A 21470-nucleotide genomic window follows, 5' to 3' on the forward strand; every position below is an offset into this window, starting at 1 on the left:
AGCAAGGTTACTGCTATGTCTTCAAACTCATTCTCTAGCAGTACAGTTTGAAGAAGGATTAAGTGCCCCAAAACCTTGCTGGTGCGAAACACCATTTTATGGTAGTAGTGATATTAACATTTTAATGTTTATTTTCCTCTTGACTCCTACGTGCAATGACATTTTAGCTGGCTATTCTTTGTGAACGATTCGTTAAAGCAGTTGGCTCGTCCCTACAGCTGCTGCACAATGATTGCTTTGAGAAACTTCCCTATCTGAGGTCCAGGGTAGGGCGAAAGTTGTCCTGCAAGTCTTCTTTTTTCTATTTTTAGTTTTCTGATAGACTGGTGGTGTCAGGAATGCTTCCTCTGACACGTTCTGCCTTCCTTGTTTTGCTGCATGACTGTAGGGTCCTGTTTTTTTCAGACTGTATATTTGGAATGATTTTTGACATTTTTGTAGACTGTTCCTGATTAGCCAGCAGGGGCTTCTTCTGCTGACTTGCATGATTGACTGTTATAGCTGGAACCAAGAAGCATGCTAATCTGGAAACCATGCCCATGTAGGAGAACAGTTAGTCTTCTGTATGAGAGTTGTTCTACTGCCGAGGTGTTGCATTTTAAAACTGTTCATACAGGAATGTACTGTTTAAGGTGAAACTGCTTTGGAAGAATGAATTCTGAAGTTCCCTGCAATTTCTACACTGCGTGTCGTGGTGGGCTGCCTTTGACTGATTCCTCATTGTGTCTTGTTTCAGTACTGAAGATAATGAGTCATCCACTCTAAAACACTTTAGGTCAGGAGTCTGTCAAAATGAAAGATCTTATAATGTTCTAAAGACTTATTTTGTTGAAAATGATTGTATTTACTGGGTGTAGGAGAATGTGAGCAAATCAACCTATGCTGTGGGAATCTTGCAGGCCTCTGGCAATGTTAGATGCTGTTTGGCCACACTTCGTCACATATCGTGTATGGGACTGATCTATTCTCTTTATTGTACAGTTGATACATTTTCTTTAATTGAATCATAATGCACTGCACGCCGACCAATGGCTGCTAGAGCACTGGAAGTGTGTTGTCTGCTAGAGCCTAGGGGGAGGCAGAGACAAAAGCATTTTTCATCGGAGATAAAATACCTGTAATTTTACATTACTGCAATTAGGACTGTAAATTATAGATTGGTTAAAAAGAACTTCAGTTATTTTCCTGACTTTGAGGTGGTCCTGCTCTTCAGTGAGGGTGATTTTAATGCAATTCATGCATCGTTTTTTTAAATCCGCCATAATGGTTTTGGGTTGGTTGCTGGATCAGTCAGTTTCAAGTTTTAGCGTTTATCCTATTTCTAAGCACTTGCCGTAATGGAAGATGGAGACACTGATGTACTAGATTTTCCTAGCATAATGGAACTATAGGATAATACAAATTTGAATGTGCTTGGGAGTATAATCTAAACTTGCATGGGAGGTCAGGTGGACCCACCATTGTTGGCTTCCCATCTTTCCAGAATGAATTAATTGGTCGGCTCTCTCAATGATTATCTTCCTCCCCACTGCTCCAGCATCCCCCACTCTTAAATTGCCGAAGGTCACTGTCAGTTTAGTTTTGTGCCATAGTACTGAATATTACTTGTTACTGATTTTTGCAGCAACTCCTTTTGTAATGCACAAGGAAAAATGCATTTGAAGTCGACTGCAGCACTCAAGCTGGGTGTCCAGTCAAAGTTACGAATACAGTTTCGAAATTCAATATGTTTGAAACAAAAGGATCGAAAAAAGAAAAATGTTCGAATGCTTTTTTTAATGTATATTACTTTATTTTTAATTTTTTTGGTTTTGTATAGGAAAAATTGGTATCCCCCCCAAAAAACGGGTGTTTGGGGTGGAACCCCCCCCCTCCAAAAAAACGGGCATTCACTTTTCTTTTTTTTTTTTTTTTTTTTTTTTTAGAACCTTTCACTATAAACCCTCAAGCTGTGGTCATTATGATGACCCATAGCAACTTTATCAGACCTCTTTCAATAAAAGATTTTACCCTTTTAGAATAAGGGCGCATGAGTAGAGGATCTGTACACTTTCACTGGGGATAAAATCCCTTTAGTCTTCACTGATCCTGTGCCAAAATCGAAAAGACTTTTAAATGCACTTCCTGATTGGTTTTAGTTAATCTACTTGCTGTTTGATTACATAAATTGGTATTAAGCTGTGTCTCTCTTGGTGTATGCCTTTTTGTCTTGATGGACTTGTTAAAGGCAATGAAAAAAACTTCTGTTTAAATATTCTTATTAATGATAGATCATGTCAAAAATTACTAACACAGTTGGTAAAGTTTTTAGGAAATTAAGTTGTTGTACAATTGAAATAAGTATATAAATGAAAAGCTAAGATTCACATAATAATATTAGGGGGAATTTAAACACGTAAGACCAGACATGAGACCAGAGGGAAGAGAAGGCAGGAGGAAATGGCTAGAAGAGCTTATATCTATTATACATTAATATTCAAGTATTGTATGAATCTAGTCCATTTCTTATTGAATTTATGCAAATCATCAAATAATGAAGCATGGCATTGTTCTGTTCGATGAGTCAAGCAGATTGAGTTCCACCAGAGGTTGTATGAAAGATTGGTAGCATTTTACAATTGCATATAATATTATGAAGACAATGTTAATAAAGAAGTTAAAGAAAGGGGAGTCAATTTGACTTATGACCAGATATATTATAGGGCCGATCATTAAATTAGGAAGTGTTAAAGGTTCTGTAAAGAGAAAAATTGATTGCATTTGAAACTAAACTTTAGACCAAAAAGCAGAAACATATGTACATTTGAAGATTAAATACGTATAATCAGCATTGGGTTCATTACATGGCCAACATTTATTGGATGCGCCAACTATACTTTTAGCTACACGGCAAGGGGTAAGAAAAGCCCTGTGAAAAATACAAAAATTAGTTTGGGTGAAATTGGCAGCAGAAGATGTGGAGTGACATCTTCCAAATTTTAGTCCAGTTATCTAGGGAGGGCTGAAGGTTATAATCTGTTTCCCAATATCTGATGATAGTGAGATTAAGTGAATTAGATGAGGGAGGGTCATTTAGAAACATATGCAACTTTTCAGCTTTAATAGAGGGATTATTAATTAAAAGGTTTAAGAAAGGGGGAGATTTCTGCATAAAGGTAGAGAGACAGTAATTGATTTTATTAAGGACGTATGGAAGGAAAGATCAGATGTAGGAATATTGTATTGTGTACAAAGTATCGTAAAGGGGATTGTTTCTACATTTTGAATTGGTTGTCTGAATTTAATTCCTGAAATATACCATCTATATATATAGTTAAAATGTTAGATTTGGTGGAATTTTGTTTGTTGAACCATAAAAAAAAAAAAAAATCTTCAGTATTGATTTTATGAAGAGGTGAAGTGATGGATAAAAAGTAATATTGGGCCAGGAAGATGTAATTAGGAAATGAGAAAGAGAAAGTGGGGAAATAATGGTAGCTTCAATGGCGATCCAGAGAGGAGTTTTATCTAGGTGGGGTTCATGATGATTAAAGGCAGTAAGTTATTTTAGAGCAAAAGCTTTGATAGTTGGAAGTTCAGGAATTTTACTCCACCTGAGGATTTAGTAAGTTTCAGTTTGTTAGTTGAAATGCAAGGAGTCTTGTGATTCCAAAGAAATGTTAGAAGTAATGAGGCCAGTTTTTTATTTTAAAAAAAGGAAGAATGAATTGTGGTGGGGATCATGTAGAGTGAATATAGAACAATGGGACTAATCATCATCTTGATGGTTTCTAGACGACCCCACCAGGAGGGAAAAAGAGGCGACAATCTTTCAGTCATTTCAGTGACTTTTTCAATTATGTAGTTGGTATTGAGATTGATAGTGGTATATATGTCTTTTGCAACTAGAAGTCCTATTTAATGAGACGATTGCCATGATAGACCCGATAAGGGGGTATTGAACCTATTACAAGTATACGTAAGGGGCATAACCTCTGATTTATCAAAGTTTAATTTGTAGCCAGAAACAACGGAATAATCATTAATAGTGGAAATTAAATGTGGTATAGAGGAAGCAGGATCAGAAAGATAGTTTAGAATATCATTGGCGTAAGCCAAACGTTTGGCTTCTATATTGTTTTTATAGAAATGCCATTGATGCCTGATGTTTTGAAGAAGGGCTTCCAAAGCTTAGTTGAACAATAAGGGGGAAACAGGACGGCCTTGATGAGTACATCTTTCAATTCTAAATGGGGAAGAGAGAATTATTAATGAGGATACGAGTGGTAGGTGAGAAGTATAATATTTTAACCAAGTTGATGAAGTCGGGAGGGAGGCCATGCCATGTTGGGGAATGAAATAAGAAAGACCAGGAAACCCGGTCAAAAGCTTTTTCAGCGTCGAGGGGCGAAAGGTACGATTTTGAGTTTTGGGATTGTGCTAGAATGTTAAATAAGAATCTCAAATTAGAAGAGGCATGATGTCCTTTAATAAATCCAGATTGAGCATGATGTATGAGATTAGGAAGGAAGGTTTCTAAACATTTAGCAAGAATTTTTGTGTAGATTTTTGAATCACAATTAGAGAAATGGGTCGATAATTTTTGATAATCGAGGGATCTTTGTCTGGCTTGGGAAAAAGAATGAGAAGGGCTTCACTAAAAGATCCAAGACTTTGTCCAATAGTGACGAGTTTAGGAGTAATAGTCAATAAAGGTTTTGTAAAAATCTAGAGTGAATCCATCAGGGCCCGCTGTTTGGTTTAAGATCACTTATGGCTTGTTTAATTTCCAAAATAGAAATAGGTGAGTCAAGGGGAGAAGAATCCACTGTCATGTACATACGCTTGTTTATTAGTTTGGAAGAAAGAGTTTAATGGAGGAATCGTCTGAATATAAAATAGAATAAAAATGGATGAATGTGTAGTTTAGTCAGTAAATGTACAGATGGGTGGGAGGGAGCGAGTTGGAAAAAGGGGCAGGGAATATGGTTGTAGAGCTGTGATGCATGTTTATGTGTAGATTTGTGATCGGGTAAGCCTGGGAGAAAATGTCAGGAATGTGAAGATCCGTGTTAGAGAACGTTTTATTGTGATGGTAATTTCTAGACCAGTCGGTGCACAGTACTAGAGGCAGTTAGTGTGGTTGCGTGATGGACCTGAGAGATGCTCTAGCGGAACATTGAAGTATAGAGTATTTGGCCAGATTAGTCATTCAAGACACCCCTGTATCTGGGAAGGGATCTGGGTTTGCCAAGCCGGCTGACAGATTTGTTGGCGCCAAGTGTTGGGAGTGCATCGATGGCATGTTTCAGTAGTTCTATGTTCTTAGATCGTTTTTTAAAAATATTTGAGGGGTTATGGGGGAAAAGAGACCCCCCTTCCCACCCCCAAGCTCTGTTCTCTATTATGTAGTGCCTATAAACTACGTCCTCTTACCCACCCACTCCCTATATTTGGCGATACGTTTTTCGAGCAAATACTTTCAGCAAAAAAAAAAACGCGAAAAAAAAGCCTGGCGATGTAATAACGTCTTAACCTTTCGGTGAGCTTCTGTGACTGTATACAATTTGTAGGTCTGTACAATGGAACTGTGATCCCAGAAGATGCATGTTACATTAGTCTTATTATTGCCTTTGTTAACCTGCAGAACGGCATCAACATGAAGCTGCTACCCACCTCCCAATTTCATGATTAGAGGCACTCTGTTAGACAAGGATGATTCAAATGGGTTACCACTTTCTGTTTAGTAGCATTCCTGTCTTCAAGTGTTGCAGACAAAAAATATTTCCCTAACTGATGAGAAGTAGGTTCTCAAAGTGCATGTCATGCTCTCTTGCACATGCGTCTTTCTTCATGGTGTCTGCTCCTCCAATGCAAAAGCAGTAGCTGGCTCTGTCCTATATTCCTAATTTTTCATCTGCTAGTTTTGGGGTCCAGGAATCACTTTGAACCACACTGAAAAGAAAACTAAGGTACCGTCTGCATTGTTAAACTCATGGGCACTGCAGCCTGGCTGAGTCGGGTAGCTTTACTGACAGGTAATGGTTTATTGTCCTGAACTTTCTTCGACCATCCCTGTCTTTTTGCCTAAGAAGAAAACACCATGCAAGCTTTTAGCCGTCTCATTTGTCTGGATGTCATGTGCCCTAAGAACATCTGTGTGCGTTTAAAAAGGGCCTGTGTGTGTGTGTGTGTGTGTGTGTGTGTGTGTGTGTGTGTGTGTGTGTGTGTGTGTGTGTGTGTGTGTGTGTGTGTGTGTGTGTGTGTGTGTGTGTGTGTGTGTGTGTGTGTGTGTGTGTGTATATATATATATATATATATATATATATATATATATATAATAATTTTATTTTCATATTCACTGTGTATACAAATGACCCTACTTTTACATTTCAAAAGAGAGGTTTTTTTTAGAGCCACCATACATAACTTTGTTGGTGTTTTTTACATGTGTGTGTTTGTATTCTTCCCTTCTAAGGGATCTGTTTGAGAATGACGAAAAAAAGAAACGTCCAGTGAGTTATTTCCTTTTTAGGGCACCCTGCCCAGAGGACTCCTTCCTGGGGTCTTCCAGGACCAGGAGGGTCTCAAGTAGCTCTTCTTCCAGGGATATATCCCTGAGGTGTTCCGCAAGGGGCCTAATAGGCACACTGGAGCTTCCTCAGAGAGTCCCCGGAGCAGGCTTGCCAAAACCGGATCTTCTTCCGAGGTTCCCCATTTGGGGGCTAAAGTTGGGCCCAGTTCTTCTCTGGCTCTGGGTACCAGGGTTCGCCCTGAGGTTTCCACATCTAGAACTTCCCACACCGAGTCTCTGCTCGAGGTCCCTCTCGAGGGAGCTAAACGTACCGTGGTCCAAGCTGTGGTTCCCCTTCTTGGGGCTAAATCGGATACCGGCAAAGAGGCCAAAGTCAGTGAAGAGAAGGAGCACGCCCTTGTCGGTGGACAAACTGCGGTATGCACCATGAGAGTGCAGCGAGGCACAGCTGAAGGCTGCGAGAATGAGGCATTCTCAGTAGGACAGCACTGAGCCCAGCTGAGAAGTCGCATAAGCGACTCCACACTGACTTAGGTTTTCGGGACAGGAGGATTAAACCCTGAACAAATTAAGCACAGCCAGCCAGAACGACTGCCCAAGCGGCTCTGCGACGACAGGAGAGCCGATCAGACTCTGCGCCCATACCAAAGAGCACTGCTAGAGGCAATCTGGTACGCAGTGGCTCAAGTGGAGTGGTAGGTCGGCGAAAGCGAGAAAGAGGAATGACTTCCAAGAGTAGGGAAAAATTAAGAATATTGCATTGGATGGGAGTGAGAACGGAAGAGCCCCGGACAAGATTGGGTAGTGGGTACAGCCTGAGAAAACCCCAGAGTGAGGAGGAGAAGGGGGGGGGCAAGAAGGAAAAGAGCGAGCACCCTCCGACTGCCGCCCCTGCCCCCCAGAATCTTTCTATCCTTAACTTGGACTGGGGGCAAATACCTTTATCAAAAAGAGACCCGTTTAAGGTCCAAAGCCAGCAGCCACCCCTTCAGACTAACCGTTCACAAAGTATTTCTTTGTTTTGTGTGGTGGTTTTCTTTTGGCACATATGGAAAGTTGTTAGGTTGGAGTAGGATTCCCGATGGAGGATTTTATTTTAGACATCCCGACGGGCTCTCAATCAACTTAATTTTGTTATAGAATAGGGCTGTGCTTAAAGGTTATTTGCATTATATAAAAATAAATCCTTTAAGATCTAGTTGTCAGAGTCCAGATTCTGACCTTCCACTGCAATTTTAATGTGGCACTCTACCCAAAAGTGTAAATAAGAAGAAACCAGAAGAGTGGCATAATGCCCATGGTATACCTGGAAATGTAATCTGATGAGTAGACTCTACTCTCCTGTTTTGACTTAATATGTGCAAGATGCCATCTATTGACAGGATAAGGTAACTGCATCCCAGGTCTAGAAGGATACACAAAGGCTGGATTATTCAGATGACTCGTCTGAGAGCCCAGCCTCAGCGGAGACGTGCCTCGTGCACCACTATATCCATCACAGTGAAGTTCCTAGCATGCTTCAAGAACTTCCAGGAACCCTGCACCACTGTTCAATACCCACCCTCTTTTATAGATGCCCATATATCATTAGTTTTTCTGTCCATAGAACTTGGGTGTTGTAATGTAGGCTTTTCCGACCTGGATTATTGGGTTTGGCTTGAACGTGCAAAGGCTCCCAAAGACACCATGGAGTGTGAAGGTTTCCCTGCTGAGCCAACGATTCTGTGCTCTGTGTCCTTAAACCGATTTGTATAAACGGACAAGCCTGGGCATTTTGAGACCACTGGGCTGGTGGTTTGGTTGGCACCATAAGAAAACGTTGTACCATAAAGCGGGGCAAATATGAGATTTTACTCTTTCAGATAGTTGTGAACTTGGCAAATTCTCATTTCTGACATACAACCCCCCTTTACAAACGTTTTCTTATAAAGGGTTCCCAGATTCAAGCAGCTGGGCAGATCGCCATTTCTTAGGCTTCGAGTCCGGTTTGGAGCACTTTCAATTCTGTTGCACACTGTTTTGCCTTGTTGGCTGGCTCGCTTGGTGATATGCCCACTCAGTGCTGATCTCTAGGCGCACTGGTCGGTTCACATTGTTGGCTTGCTATACTTAAATGTTCCCTCCCTGCTCCTCTGTCCCGTGTGTTGGCCTTCATTAAGCAATAGACCCCGTGTAGGGGGACACCCCAGACTGGTAATGCCCCTCCCTGCGAGGGGCTTATTGCTATTGGTTCCCCGGGACGTTGCATTTAGTGTTTTTATCTTGAGTTGAGAAACAACGTGTTTGCCGTTTCTCAGCTTGTGTTAAAAACTACAAATCAAGATGGCTGCCCGATCCAGCAATGGCCACAGTGGAAAGGGAGAAGAGACTACATGCAGTTCCCTTCTCCCTTTCCATGATGGCCATTGCTGGATTGGGGATGTGCCGGGAACACTAGTGATCCCGGCTCCTACGAGGGACGCAGAAGCGTTAGGTAAGTGGGATGGGCGGTTTTTGGAAATGTGGAAAAGGGTGTGGGGGTACGGGGCTGGGGACGTGGGGGGGGAGCACACTTATGTTCATGCCAGCGAGGGAGGGGGGGTCTTTACCAGTGTGGTAAAAACTCCTTTCATTGGCTGGGAGGCTGCTACAGCCCCCTTGCTGGGTACCAAAGCGGCATAAGGTGCTGTACAAGAAGTAGTGTGTAGTCCAAGCATATTACCAAAACTGAAGGGTGCCAGACTGTCACTGCATACATTAAGTTGGAGGTCTGGCCCTTCTGCCTAGTTACTTTGTCCCACATTCCCCAACCCCCCAGCCTTTCACACAGTCAAATTAACTCTGCCTGCATACTATGGCTGTGTATTACTACTAATCCAATATTACCATGTATTTATTCAGGCCACAACATTTGTACACATCACTGGCCATTGGCTAGTTATATTTGGCTCTTGGTGAGTAAGACATTGTTTTCTTTGTGTATGTAAAGAGTTGAGGTGGGGAGTGACTTATGGCTGGCGAGTAGCTTGCAACTTGAATTTCTGCTCCCTGATTAATGTGTTTAACACTTTATGCAATAGTAAAGGTTTCTACTGGCTTAAGTCTTTTATGGAGAAGTGGACATGCATTGATTGCATCTGCTACACATCTGACAAATGTGAATGTAATTTGCATGTGACTGTTATTCGGTGCACACTCATTATGAATGTAAATATAGCCGAGCCCCTTGACAGTTGCTCTTAAGCTAATTTATAATAGCCGATTTCCCCTTTAGCGCTGTAACCCATAGAATACGGGATCAAATTTTTCATGAAACTCCGCCGCCATAGTCATATAGCTACTGACATTGCAATCCTCTCTGCGCCTGAACACTTTACATTGCGTGGTTAGTGAACTGTCTAACCTTGTTGTCTCTCTCTCCTAGCGATTGAACAGTTGCCAACATTTTACATGCAGTTTGCTATAATGTAATAATACATTTTCGTGTTTCATGTTTGGTCAGACTACATTCTGCCTAAGGGCCTCACACTGCTTGAGGCTATAACAATGGTAGGAGGTGCTTTATAAACATCAAGTAGCATAACCCAACACAACGTTAACCTGTAGCTGGCCTCAGGCACCAGTCCCACATTCTGTAACACAAATGCCTGGATCCATATGGAGTGATGAGTAGTGGTGCTGTAGCGGCACATATCCTGACTAAAGGGCCTGTTTACTAGTGCAGACAGCACAAAATGCCAGTCGCAGTCTGGGTAAAGAGTCCTGACGGCACATTGGACTCCATACCAGTTGTTGAATTAAAGTAGAAATGAAGAACAAGCGTGTGAGGAGGTTTGAGAAGGGATCTATATGCATTGGAAATGATTTAAAACTCTGAAAACCGACGTGATGCATTAGTACATAAGAATACAAAATGCATCTGAAGAGTTAAAATTAGATCAAATTAATTATGGCTCACATGGCTGCTATTTTAAAAGCTCAAGGGGCACCAAATCTTAGTGAACCTGCATAGTTTGTTTCTTGTATACAGTGCTGCACCCAGTCTGTTAAAAGTCACCCAAAATCCCCAATTATGTATGGAAATGGAATTGGGATTTTTACAGCTGTCCATAGAACGAGATCAAATTATACATTTTGGTTAATGATCATCTAATTAAATGTAATGGCACCCTGGGTTGGAATAGTGTCTGAAATTATTATCCAAATTCCTGTTCAAAATGAAAAAAATGACTGGACTAAAAAGTAATTGACAGGACTGAGTTTACAGATGCAAGAAGGAGTGGACAGCATGCCCTTCTTCGGCGACCAAAGGGCATTAAAAAGGAAGAAGTTGGTCTGAAAGTTATGTGTAGTGTAAGTGGTCTTTCATGGCCCCCTTCTGCCAATGTTGGTTGTGCTTAATTAGTGGGACAGAGGGAGAGGCACACTGTGACAAAATTACTACTGCTCCGCTGGAGTACAGGGAGAAGGAGTGGCTAAAACACCTACTCAGCCCCACAATACTGCTAAACAAGTAGTGACCACAATCGTAAAGGTGAAACAGGGTACAGACTGACTGGTGTACCTCTTTTGATAGTGCAGGCTGAGGGAAGGTTATACTCCAGGAGGCCTGTAATGTGATTCAATACAAACAGCTATAGTATGGTGGTACCCAAATAAAGGAACGCTCAACCAAGGTTCTTAAAAAAATAAAAAGGTATTTTAATATTAACAATGCACTCAGCTACTTTTACCTACTCTTGTAAGTAAATGCAGACTTTGAGACTAATGGGCACTACGGGTTGATGGGCACTAGTGCTAAGGCATGAATGGGGTTCTAAAAGTCACTATGGACTGTTAAGATGGACCTGGGGCACAGTGCCTCTTCAAATACCTTGGGTGCTGTGGCGGATCAGGGCGACGCAGACTCTCGGAGAACATTTGCAAGGTGTATTTATTGTATAATGTCCAGGCCTAATTATCGCTAAAGGGTTATTCGCTACCTATATGAATAACTGAGGTGCTCGTCAGGTTGTCTGTGAATGTCCAAGAGGAATATGTTCACTGTCCAAAAGCTAATGCTAACTGACCCCACCACTAACCTTCTGTTTAATGGTTCTTCTGGTTCTAATGCTGAGCCCAAGTCCCTTTCCCAGCTGAGCATGTATTCGGTATAGGATTGAGACTTTACCCCTGGAGGTTGGTGGCGTTAATGTGCCCTCTAGAGCCATTGGGTCCCCTCCCCCCATTGGTCCTCAGTGTTCTGAGATCGGCAATGCATTAGTTGTGTGTAGTGGATTCTTTCGGCTTCCGTCACCTGAAATATTTCTTTACATTCTTCGAATGTTAGGGGCATTCTTCTGATCAGCAAATACCTGTTAGTCCCCGCTCCACCTGGTGAATCCTTAGGGATGCAAGCCGGGGGTGAATTCGGGATTGTTCCATATTGGGGTTACGGGGCCCAAGAGTGCCCTTGCAACCCCATTTACGGGCTGATTTCCTCCAGCATTCCATTGTTTTCTTAATTGATGCCAGTGGGCCTGAGTTTGGGGTGGTTCGGCGGGCTGTAATGTGCGGTCGGGTCATCAGTGGGGTTAGGCTCCATGTTTCCTCTAATTGTTTCCAACTGGGAGGGTTAATGGCTGTTTGCCACGTGAAGGCATGAGAGAGTTGTGCCACCCGGCAATATCTTGCTACGTTCAGGACCCCCAGCCCACCCTTACTTGTGCCCCGTAGCATGATCAGTTTCCGAATGCGTTGGTCCCCCCCACCCCCTGAATGAATTTTAATATGCTTCTTTGCAGTTTTTGGAGGTCCCCCTCAGGGATGTGGAAGGGCAGGGCGGGGCAGTGATAAATTAGCCTTGGCATTCTTTTCATTTTCACCGCTGTTATTCTCCCCAGCCAGGAGACCTCTGGTCTGCGCCTGTGCTTTAGGTCTTTATGCAACTCGCTTAATAACTGTTGGAAGTTGAAACAGTCTATGTGCTCCTATTTTGTTTGGGATTTGCACCCCTAGATAGCCGACATAAGATTTAGCCCAGGGGATGGGGTGTTTGGTTGCCAGAGCCTCCCTGTGTTTTTGTGGGATGTTTAATGCCAAGGCCGCAGACTTGGAGTAATTAACCCTGAAGCCTGATGCGTTCGAGAGTTTAGGCCTTAATGGTAGTATTTGTGTCAGGCTGTGGTCCTCTGTTATGCAGACATTCCATCAATCTATGTAACAAATTACAGATGATTCCAGAAAGCACTGAAGTCTAGTTTTTCTAAAATATAAAATCTTCCACGTATATTGGTTCGCGGTGCAGTCTCGTGTTACTGGTTTTGACAAGTATGATTCAACGGGTTCACCTGCAGAAGTGGTCCTTACCATGTCAGGGCAATTGGTTGTCTGAACTATATGCCCTCCCATCCCTGCTCAGTAGCCTGATGGGGAAAATACTGTGTGTGCTATGAGGGAGGTTCATTAGAGGCCTCTGTCAAGAGCTGGGAATAGTCTGCTGTTGCAACGTCTCGCGGATTTCTCCTGATATCATCACAGCACTTAAGGAAAATGCACCCCCCCTTTTTTTTTTTTTTTGCAGAACTATGGTCCACCTAGCTACTGATCTGCAACGATACTATCGCAAACCATTCTTCTCCATCTGAATCCCATCCAACTTTGTAGCATCTTTTTTCCACTTTACCAACCTTCCATCTTCCCCATTTGGTTAGTGCCCTGTGTCAAAGGGCGCATTGGGTCCTAAAGAGGGGCTACCTCCCGAGCACCAGAAACGCCATGCGTGCAACATCTGAATCTTGTGATGTGGAGAAAAATCATGCAAAATAATGCATTGAACGACTTTAAGCATCCTGAGGAGCCATCACAATTCTGAAGCCAGAAGAAACTACAAGTGGATATCTGTCAAGGATAGAATCAAGCTTAAAATGGCCTCCACCACACACAAATGTCTGAATAATGCTGCACCACAATACCTAAGAGATTAAAATCATAAAAAAAATCCTCGTCATGACACATGGATGGTAAATTCGAACTGTTTAGTGGTCCCCAGATTCAACTTGAAAAAGGCTGGGAGCACTAGTTTTCCCATCCAGGCTGCACAATGACCAACTTAAAAAAATTGGTGTCAAATGACTGCTTTCTGCACGATCGATCTATTGCTATCGTGTGCATGAACACCGCCTGTTCTACCATGTAATGTCACCATGATTTTGGCTTGATTCTGTATTTTAACGATTGTCAGTATATGTAATCTTAGACTTGTACTTCCTTGTAATGCGCCCAGATACCTTCGGGTCAGGTGCGCAATATACATAAATAAACAAACAAAGAAAAAGCAGTCCGAATTTAGGCACGAAGATGCACCTCTTAGTAGCAATACTCTTGCATTCTCTGCTTGGAAAAAAGGACTGACGGTTGGGGCTGGCAGCATGCACTAGAGTTTTTCCCCAGTGTGAGCGTGTCTTCTGATGGGGCCTGGCAAATTCATTTTCTAATATTAGAACTGCCTTGCACTCCTGCTCCAGTTACAATCGCCCTGGATGGAATGGTCCCAAAAGTAGGCGGGGATGTAAGAAAAGTAGCTCAGACGTGCCATCTGATCTGTGCATGAGTGGATTAAGAGAACCCTGTTTAAGCACATTTCATTATTAAATTATGATCATGATTTGTTACTTGTATAGCGCTTATGCCTAAACACTGTACATCCATTTTGTGGTTGTACAATTGATGGTAGAATATGTTAAGAAAACGTAATTCTCTTTCCAGACCAAAGCAATCGTGCACCATAACCAGCAGTCACTCAAAAGGTTAATTTAAATAAATGTAGGTTTAAGGTGACACTGCCTATTGGGACTTTTTATTTAATTTTTTTATGAATTATTTGAAAGTAAAAAAAAAAGTCTTCTTGAAAAGGTTAGAATGCACAGCTTGGTTCATTTTTGATGGAATGGGGGTTGAGGGAGATTTAGTACACAGGGGACTGTTTCTTCTCTGTGTAGTTCTCCCAAAGCAATCTGTCGGAGTACGACACAATCTAGTATAGGTTGGAACCTGTTAATCTTGCCTGACATTCTGGGCAAATCACTATAATCCCTATTATTTCTGTATGCCATAAAGAAATGGAGCATCCAGAATTGTGCAAAGTACCGTTAGTAAGATTAGAGATTTTTTTTTGAAAGCCTGTCACTTAGATGCTTTACAAAAAAACAATGTTTTTGCCATTTGGCCTGGTCTCAGCAGCAAAAAAATATGGTACCCACATTGTTCTCCTGCTCCTGTTACTGCCGCATAGAAATGTGCCGATAATTCGGGTATTATTTGTGCCCCATCTTGGCTATTGCAACTCTGTCTACGTGATGCTGGTTACCAGTTGCCACAACCTGCACACATTATAGCAATCGCCTTACCTTTTTGCTTAAGGGAACAGCCATTGGGCAACAATACTGCATGCAATTAACTGGCTCACAACCTACTATGGCACCACTTCCAGGCACATCTGCATAACGCTGGTGGCATTCTACTGAGTGGTTCGCCGTCTAGGACCTGCTGACCACCCATTCGGCAAGACAAAAAAGGCTTCTGGGGCAGAGATCACATGACAAAGGCTACACACTGACACTCCTCCCACTAAAAGGTATGAATTGAATATGCCTTCATGAATTTAAGATGACTGAAAACCCACAAGTCAACTCCAGCTTTTTGAAGCTTAAATGTCTGCTAAGTTTCTCTTGCTACTTGTTTCCACCATCGCCCACCCATACCACCCCTACCCACGCTTGCCTAAGCTTTTTAACGCAGGCTACGATAGGAACACAGTTCATAACAACAACAAAAATGTGAGGAACAAATGCTCACTGACCCTATTGGCTGACTCTACTTTCTCCAATGTGTGAAATGAAATGAAAAGAACTGAACTTGTAGGCAAACATTTCAACTGAACTGGTTGGAGAAAATAAACGGCGTCAATGTTTGGTATTCATAAATTCCCCTCCCCTTCAAATGATTCAGTTTATATAGTCTATACTTTTGTGTATGCTGCAGATGAGAACATACTGTCAAATATTTGGGGAGTAAGTCCTCTTGGATGTGTTGTGATTGATTCCATTGGGGAAGTACTCCAGTGAATAGAAGGGTCACTGCTGCCATTTTTTTCTACCTGTTAAATGAGCTCTGAGGATGCTCAGGTTAGATTCTTGAAGTTGTACATATTTATTTTGTCCTGGGGTCTGAGCTGTGCGGTGAGCCGTCTGTCAATGATGGACACGTTCTAGCAATTGCATGCGCTAGTGGGAGGTCTGACAAGCCGAATAGTGTGATCATTTGTGTTCATTTAATAAATGTGAAACACTGCCTCATTTATATCTTCTCTAGCTTGCAACCTTTTATTTTTCAGATGGCCTTAATGGCGTGGAACACCTTGCCAGCTCTCGAACAATATAGAGTTAGAGAGGCTTCTTGAATTTTCTGATGTTTGGTGAACCTACCATTGTGTTTGCCTCTCTGCTGAAGGATAGCCCATGTGTGTACGTGTCATGTTGTTCAATGCATGCACAATGAAAGTAAATAATGTTTTCTATGTGTCCTCTCCGTTGGATTGACTGTTTTAGCTGCCCCATTGATTATCTGGTTAATGAGGAACGCATCTCTGGGAAGAAAGACAGACTCTTCATCCTTCTCATGGCATGCATGTGAGTGAAGAGTTGGATGCCAGTGTCCATTAAATATCTAGTGTGCCTTGCTTCACTTTCCATCCTACTAGAAGCAAAGAAATGAGTAAATGGAAGGTGTCCTTCATTAGAATAGCAGTCTTGCAAATGCTGGTGCATCTGAAAGGCTGGAATAGCACGGGTAGAGTTGGCTGCGTCTCATTGTGTCCAACTCTGCTTTTCATCCTTTCTAAGACTATTGGCTACTTTTCTCGTGGATAATCTTGTCCGAAAAAGAAACAAAAAGTAATTTTGTGCTATATAAATTGCTAATATACAACTAATACCCCATCCCCACCCCAATTGGCTTTGATTTAGTCTAGTAGCTGTGCAACCGTGATGTTTTAGGGTTCCTAGTGAGAGATCTCTGCATACCCAACATATTAGATAGAACCCGTTGAGGGAAAACTTTGCCTTTCATCCTTCTAAAGCCAATACAATGGGTATCCATTGATTTGGTTCAGGTCTTTTCTTTGAAGAAGGATCATTCACCACTCGGTTGGAAGTAATGGAAAAGTGTCGTCTTTAACCACTGATGTCTACTATCTGAACATTCCAATGCTACTATTACCCATGCCTTCTGTGACCATCTCGGAATATCGCTGCAGTTGTAAGGGGTGGATATGTTGGGGCGGCGGGGAGCTCATTACAATAGTACCATACAAGGTACTTTATTGGCATGATAAACATTGCCAAAGTAAATAACTGGTATCCATAAATGTTGCATTGTCTTCTGTAGTGATGCATTCTTTTTTCAGCTTTTTTTCCCCCCTAAACATCCATATTACTTTATGCACTTTGTCGCTCTAGTGGCATGCATAAATTGTCAAGGTTAGATGATGAACACACATTGACCTGCAGTTCGCAGTCTGTTTGAAAGTAAACAAAGGAATCGCTGACTCTGTCAGACCCCTGAATGGAAACGGGGAGTTGTGCAGAATCAGGGGTTGGGGGAGGAGGTGGAAACCTTCAAAAAGGGGGAAAACCCCCTGAGAATGGTTGAGTAGCAGCTTTTAGTAATGGAGATCCAACCGTCTGCTGAAGGCGTGGTATCTCTGTGAAGAGCAGAGGAGTTGCTGGAATGCAGGGAATTCTGATCGGAGGTAAGAAGTGGAGGATGGACCGTACGGCAGAAGATCTGAACCTTGACTCCAGTATTCCACTGGAGAGAAGAATGCAAGGTGTCGGAGATTGGCAGCAAGGAAGGAGTTTGGTTAAGTTTGGGAAGGCTGGAGAGCGAGCAGTGAAGAATTGAGCGCAGAAATGGATGAAATGAAATGCGAGGAGCGTGTTGTGCTGGAAACAGCAAAGATAGTCCAGCAAAGAAAACTGGGAACGCGTGGAGTGTGTATTGGAGATGTCGGCTGGAAAGGAGTTAAGGATCGCAAATTGGAAAGAAAATGCAAGGAGCGCATCCAGCAAAAGCGTAGCAGGAACAAGTCACAAATATGCGAGGAGCGCATGCAGCAGAAGTTGCTGTCTAGAGGGACCAGGACCGGACAGGATAACAAAGTCAAGGAGCGCTCGCAAAGGCAGGAGGAAGAATGGATGCAGGCAGGGACACGGAATGCGAGGAGCGTTCGGAGTAGTATGGGGAGGAGCTAGGATTGACTTACTGTGGTAGTGAAACAGGAAGGGTAACAATGGAGCGCCCTGCTCAGTAGAAGCAACGCAAGGCTTTGCAGGAGCCAGCGTCTTCAAGGCATCTGAAAACGAATCTCCTGACTAGGCTGCAACACTAGTGCATATAGTGAGGCTTCGTTCTTTGTCCACATGCGGCGTCCATCCTGGGGGTATACTTGGGTGTGTGGGGTGTTGGGGGAGAATGACAAGTAAAATTACATGAGTGAATGGTTCATCTTTTCCACTTGTCCCGCAACTTCCGGGACCTCTGATTCCTGACCTATTGCTGTTCTCTATTAATTCTGCTCATGTACAAGGATGATACAGAGTTGTTCTCAAAATATGGGAAAATAAGTGCCTTGAATGTCTTTGTATTCCGGACAGTGCAGGAGAAAGCCTTGTTTTCTACTCCTCCCAAGTCACGTTGTTGATGGATTCTTTCCACTGTAAGCTTCTTATTTGTGCTATGATGTCCAGTTTCTATTTCCAGTTTGTGGTCACTCAGTCTGTATTTGCTAAGTGTTTGTGTGTGTGCTTTGCATTTATTTACCAAAATGTGGTAAGAATTACCACAATAGCCCGCATAGGGGAATAAAGTTCCTTTTTTTTTTTTTTAAGGAAAGGAAAGGACCCTGCAGGCGCCAGTTCCCAAGAACGTAAGTGAAGGGAACCGGTGTCGCAGAGAGTCGGCGGCAAACGAGGTGTGCCGCCAAAAGGAAAGTATGGGGGTGGAGGGGAGTGTATTTGTAGGGTATGCTTGGGGAGGAATTTACTTTTTGTTTTTTGACGGTAATGGTTGTTAGCTATGGCCTTTTCGGCCGCAAACGTTTCCGTTACTGGCAAACAATCCAAATCCGATTTGTATGATGTCTGCTCCTAGCTTGTGACAGAGAGTTGTGATACTGTTAAAAACGCAGAGACAAGGAGTATTGTATTTCCTACTGCTGTAGAGCAAAAATGTTTGTAATGCATAACAAATACTATCAAGAACATATTCCCTTTAACCAATCATCCATCTTCCCAAGGGACCCTCCTATAAAAGACTATTCCTGGTGCAGTCTGTGCTTTACATCCTCTGACACAATCAGCCATCCACCAAAGAAACAAGAGGGAGGAAGAGGAGTATAGCCAAGACCATCCAAATACAACGCAACCATCCTGAAGAACTGTATGGTGTTGCAGTAAAAGGACTGTCCCGCCTAGAATTCATTTGTCCGAAGACACAAACAAAATATTTAGGGAGACAGTTGTGGCAAGGTTGATACTCCCGTCTTTGCCTTTAATAGAATCCTGACCTCTGTCACAAACTAGCAGCTGTTACATGGCTGGCTGACCACACAACTACTGACACCGGAATAAAGTTTTTTTTTTATTATTTTATTTTCAAAACCAAACAAAAAACACATTACAACTGTTCCCATACGTAAAACATCATTGGACCAACACATTTTCCATCATAACACCCCAACTTTCACCCCCCCCCCCCGCACCCCTCCTAAACTAGAGCCAATTCCCCCACCTCTTCTACGGGAGCATTATCAGGTAGCGCAACACTTGAGCGCTCATCTTCCGAATCCTCTGTTTCATCCTTACTCTGATGTGGGTTCAGTAGAGCAAGAGATGAGTCAAAGCTACCCTGACCAATGGCGTGACATAGGGTCATAAAGGTTTGCAGTGGAGCTAAAAACAATGTTCGCTCTGGAGGACAATAAACCCTTTAGAGAAGTGAAACTGACAAAGGACAGGGTTTTTTTATTTTACTCTAACACATAGAAAAAAAAAGACCATTTTTTACAAACTGCGCCGTGGCGCTGAAACTATACATAGTGAACACATTCAAGTGTGCATTACTGTGAGTTAGTATACAGAGTGAAAGATCAGTTTTTTGTTGTTTCAAACAATAGTATTGATAAGACAATAGGCTTTGTCGACACATTATTCTGTGTTTCTGGTTCAGTATGGATAGCTGGTGAGTGTGGCTGAAAGGATGGAAACAACATTGTTGCACCAGGTACCGAACGGTCTTCAGGACAGATGGATCAAGTCAGGTGAAGTAGTTGGAACCGTCAGCCTGTAGATATACAGGGGACTGGTTAGTACGGTGATAGAGGTGTCTGGGAGGTTAAAAACTACAAATGAAGGAGACCTACCATGTTCGGGTAAATTTCGCCTAGGTCAGAAAATTGAGTCCAGGAAGTGGGACTGGAGGGCTGTCTGCAAGAGTCAGAGTCCTAGAGCGGAGTAGGAAAAGAGACAATCTTTTGGGATCTAGTTTATATCAAGAATGTGACGTGTGGATCGTGCACAGTGCTGTGGGAGAGGTCGGGGTGAGAGGAAGTGTATTTAAGTGAATTTTAAAAGAAGTGCTTGGTGAAGTGCACAGATCTTCAAAGGTGCTTGCATGTGCAGTACAATCTGTTTATCCAATAAAGGAAGGCACTAAGGCTGCTTAGAGAGAGGGACCAGGGGCTGCCATCTTTTCTAGGGAATCCTGTGGGACGCACGTGAAGTGAAAAGGGCATTTCCTATCCGAGAGTGGACAAAAAAGGTGGAAATGCTTACACTAGAATGGACGTGCATCGAGAGATGGCGCCGGGGTTTAGAGGCGATCGATTAGTGCGGGTACTAATGTAAGGACGGGTGGAATACCTGAGTCTTGGACCTAGCTGCGGCGTGCGGCGGTCGGCTCTTCGGTAGAATGAGCTGTCACTGTATCCTGCTACTGCGCGTGTGCGATAGATAACCGCTGAGTGGTGTGCCTGACTATGGGCTAGATGGACTGCGCATGTCATGGGCGACTAGTGTCTCGTTAAAGCAGATGCGTGGAGAAGGGGACGTGTCTCTCCATGTTAGGCATACCGTCCATAGTGTGAAAAATCAGCTACGGTGTTCGTGGGTGTAGCCTGCTTATTATACATATTGCAAAACACCGAAAAGAAACAATTTGGTTCTGAGAAAAACAAGCAATTGCAGAATGTATCCTAATGCTTGTTTACACTCACACGTATGTTAATTGAAAAGCGTCCTTGAAAGGTGGACTGATCTTTACATTGCAAGGTGCTGTAACTTATCACATACAATAGCACAATACTTGCTTATTTTTACCAAGCAACAAAATGGTCATACATTTTGTGCATATGTGTATCATTACACAGAAATAGTTCAATTACACAAATCACTGAACAGTAGTGATCCACCGTACTAACCAGTCCCCAGTATATCTACAGGCTGACGGTTCCAACTACTTCACCTGACATGATCCATCTGTCCTGAAGACCGTTTGGTACCTGGTGCAACAACGCTGTTTCCATCCTTTCAGCCACACTCGCCAGCTATCCATACCGAACCAGAAACACAGAATAATGTGTCGACAAGTCTAAGACAAAGCCTATTGTCTTATCAATACTATTGTTTGAAACAACAAAAAACTGTGATCTTTCACTCTGTATACTAACTCACAGTAATGCACACTCGAATGTGTTCACTATGTATAGTTTCAGCGCCACGGCGCAGTTAGAAAAAAGAAGACCATTTTTTACAATGTGTTAGAGTAAAATAAAAAAAACCCTGTCCTTTGTCAGTTTCACTTCTCTAAAGGGTTTTTTGTCCTCCAGAGCTAACATTGTTTTTAGCTCCACTGCAAACCTTGGTGACCCTATGTCAAGCCA

At 42.6% G+C, this 21470-nt stretch overlaps 1 protein-coding gene across 3 annotated transcripts in view; it reads left to right on the top strand.

The window, feature by feature from the left end:
- Positions 1-21470, top strand: part of OGDH (oxoglutarate dehydrogenase) — a 1050082-nt gene that overhangs the window by 50817 nt on the left and 977795 nt on the right. The gene's annotated exons all lie outside the window — the stretch shown is intronic.

The sequence above is a fragment of the Ambystoma mexicanum genome, chromosome 10, assembly GCF_040938575.1.
Source record: "Ambystoma mexicanum isolate Mex_15411 chromosome 10, UKY_AmexF1_1, whole genome shotgun sequence".
Lineage (NCBI taxonomy): Eukaryota > Metazoa > Chordata > Amphibia > Caudata > Ambystomatidae > Ambystoma > Ambystoma mexicanum.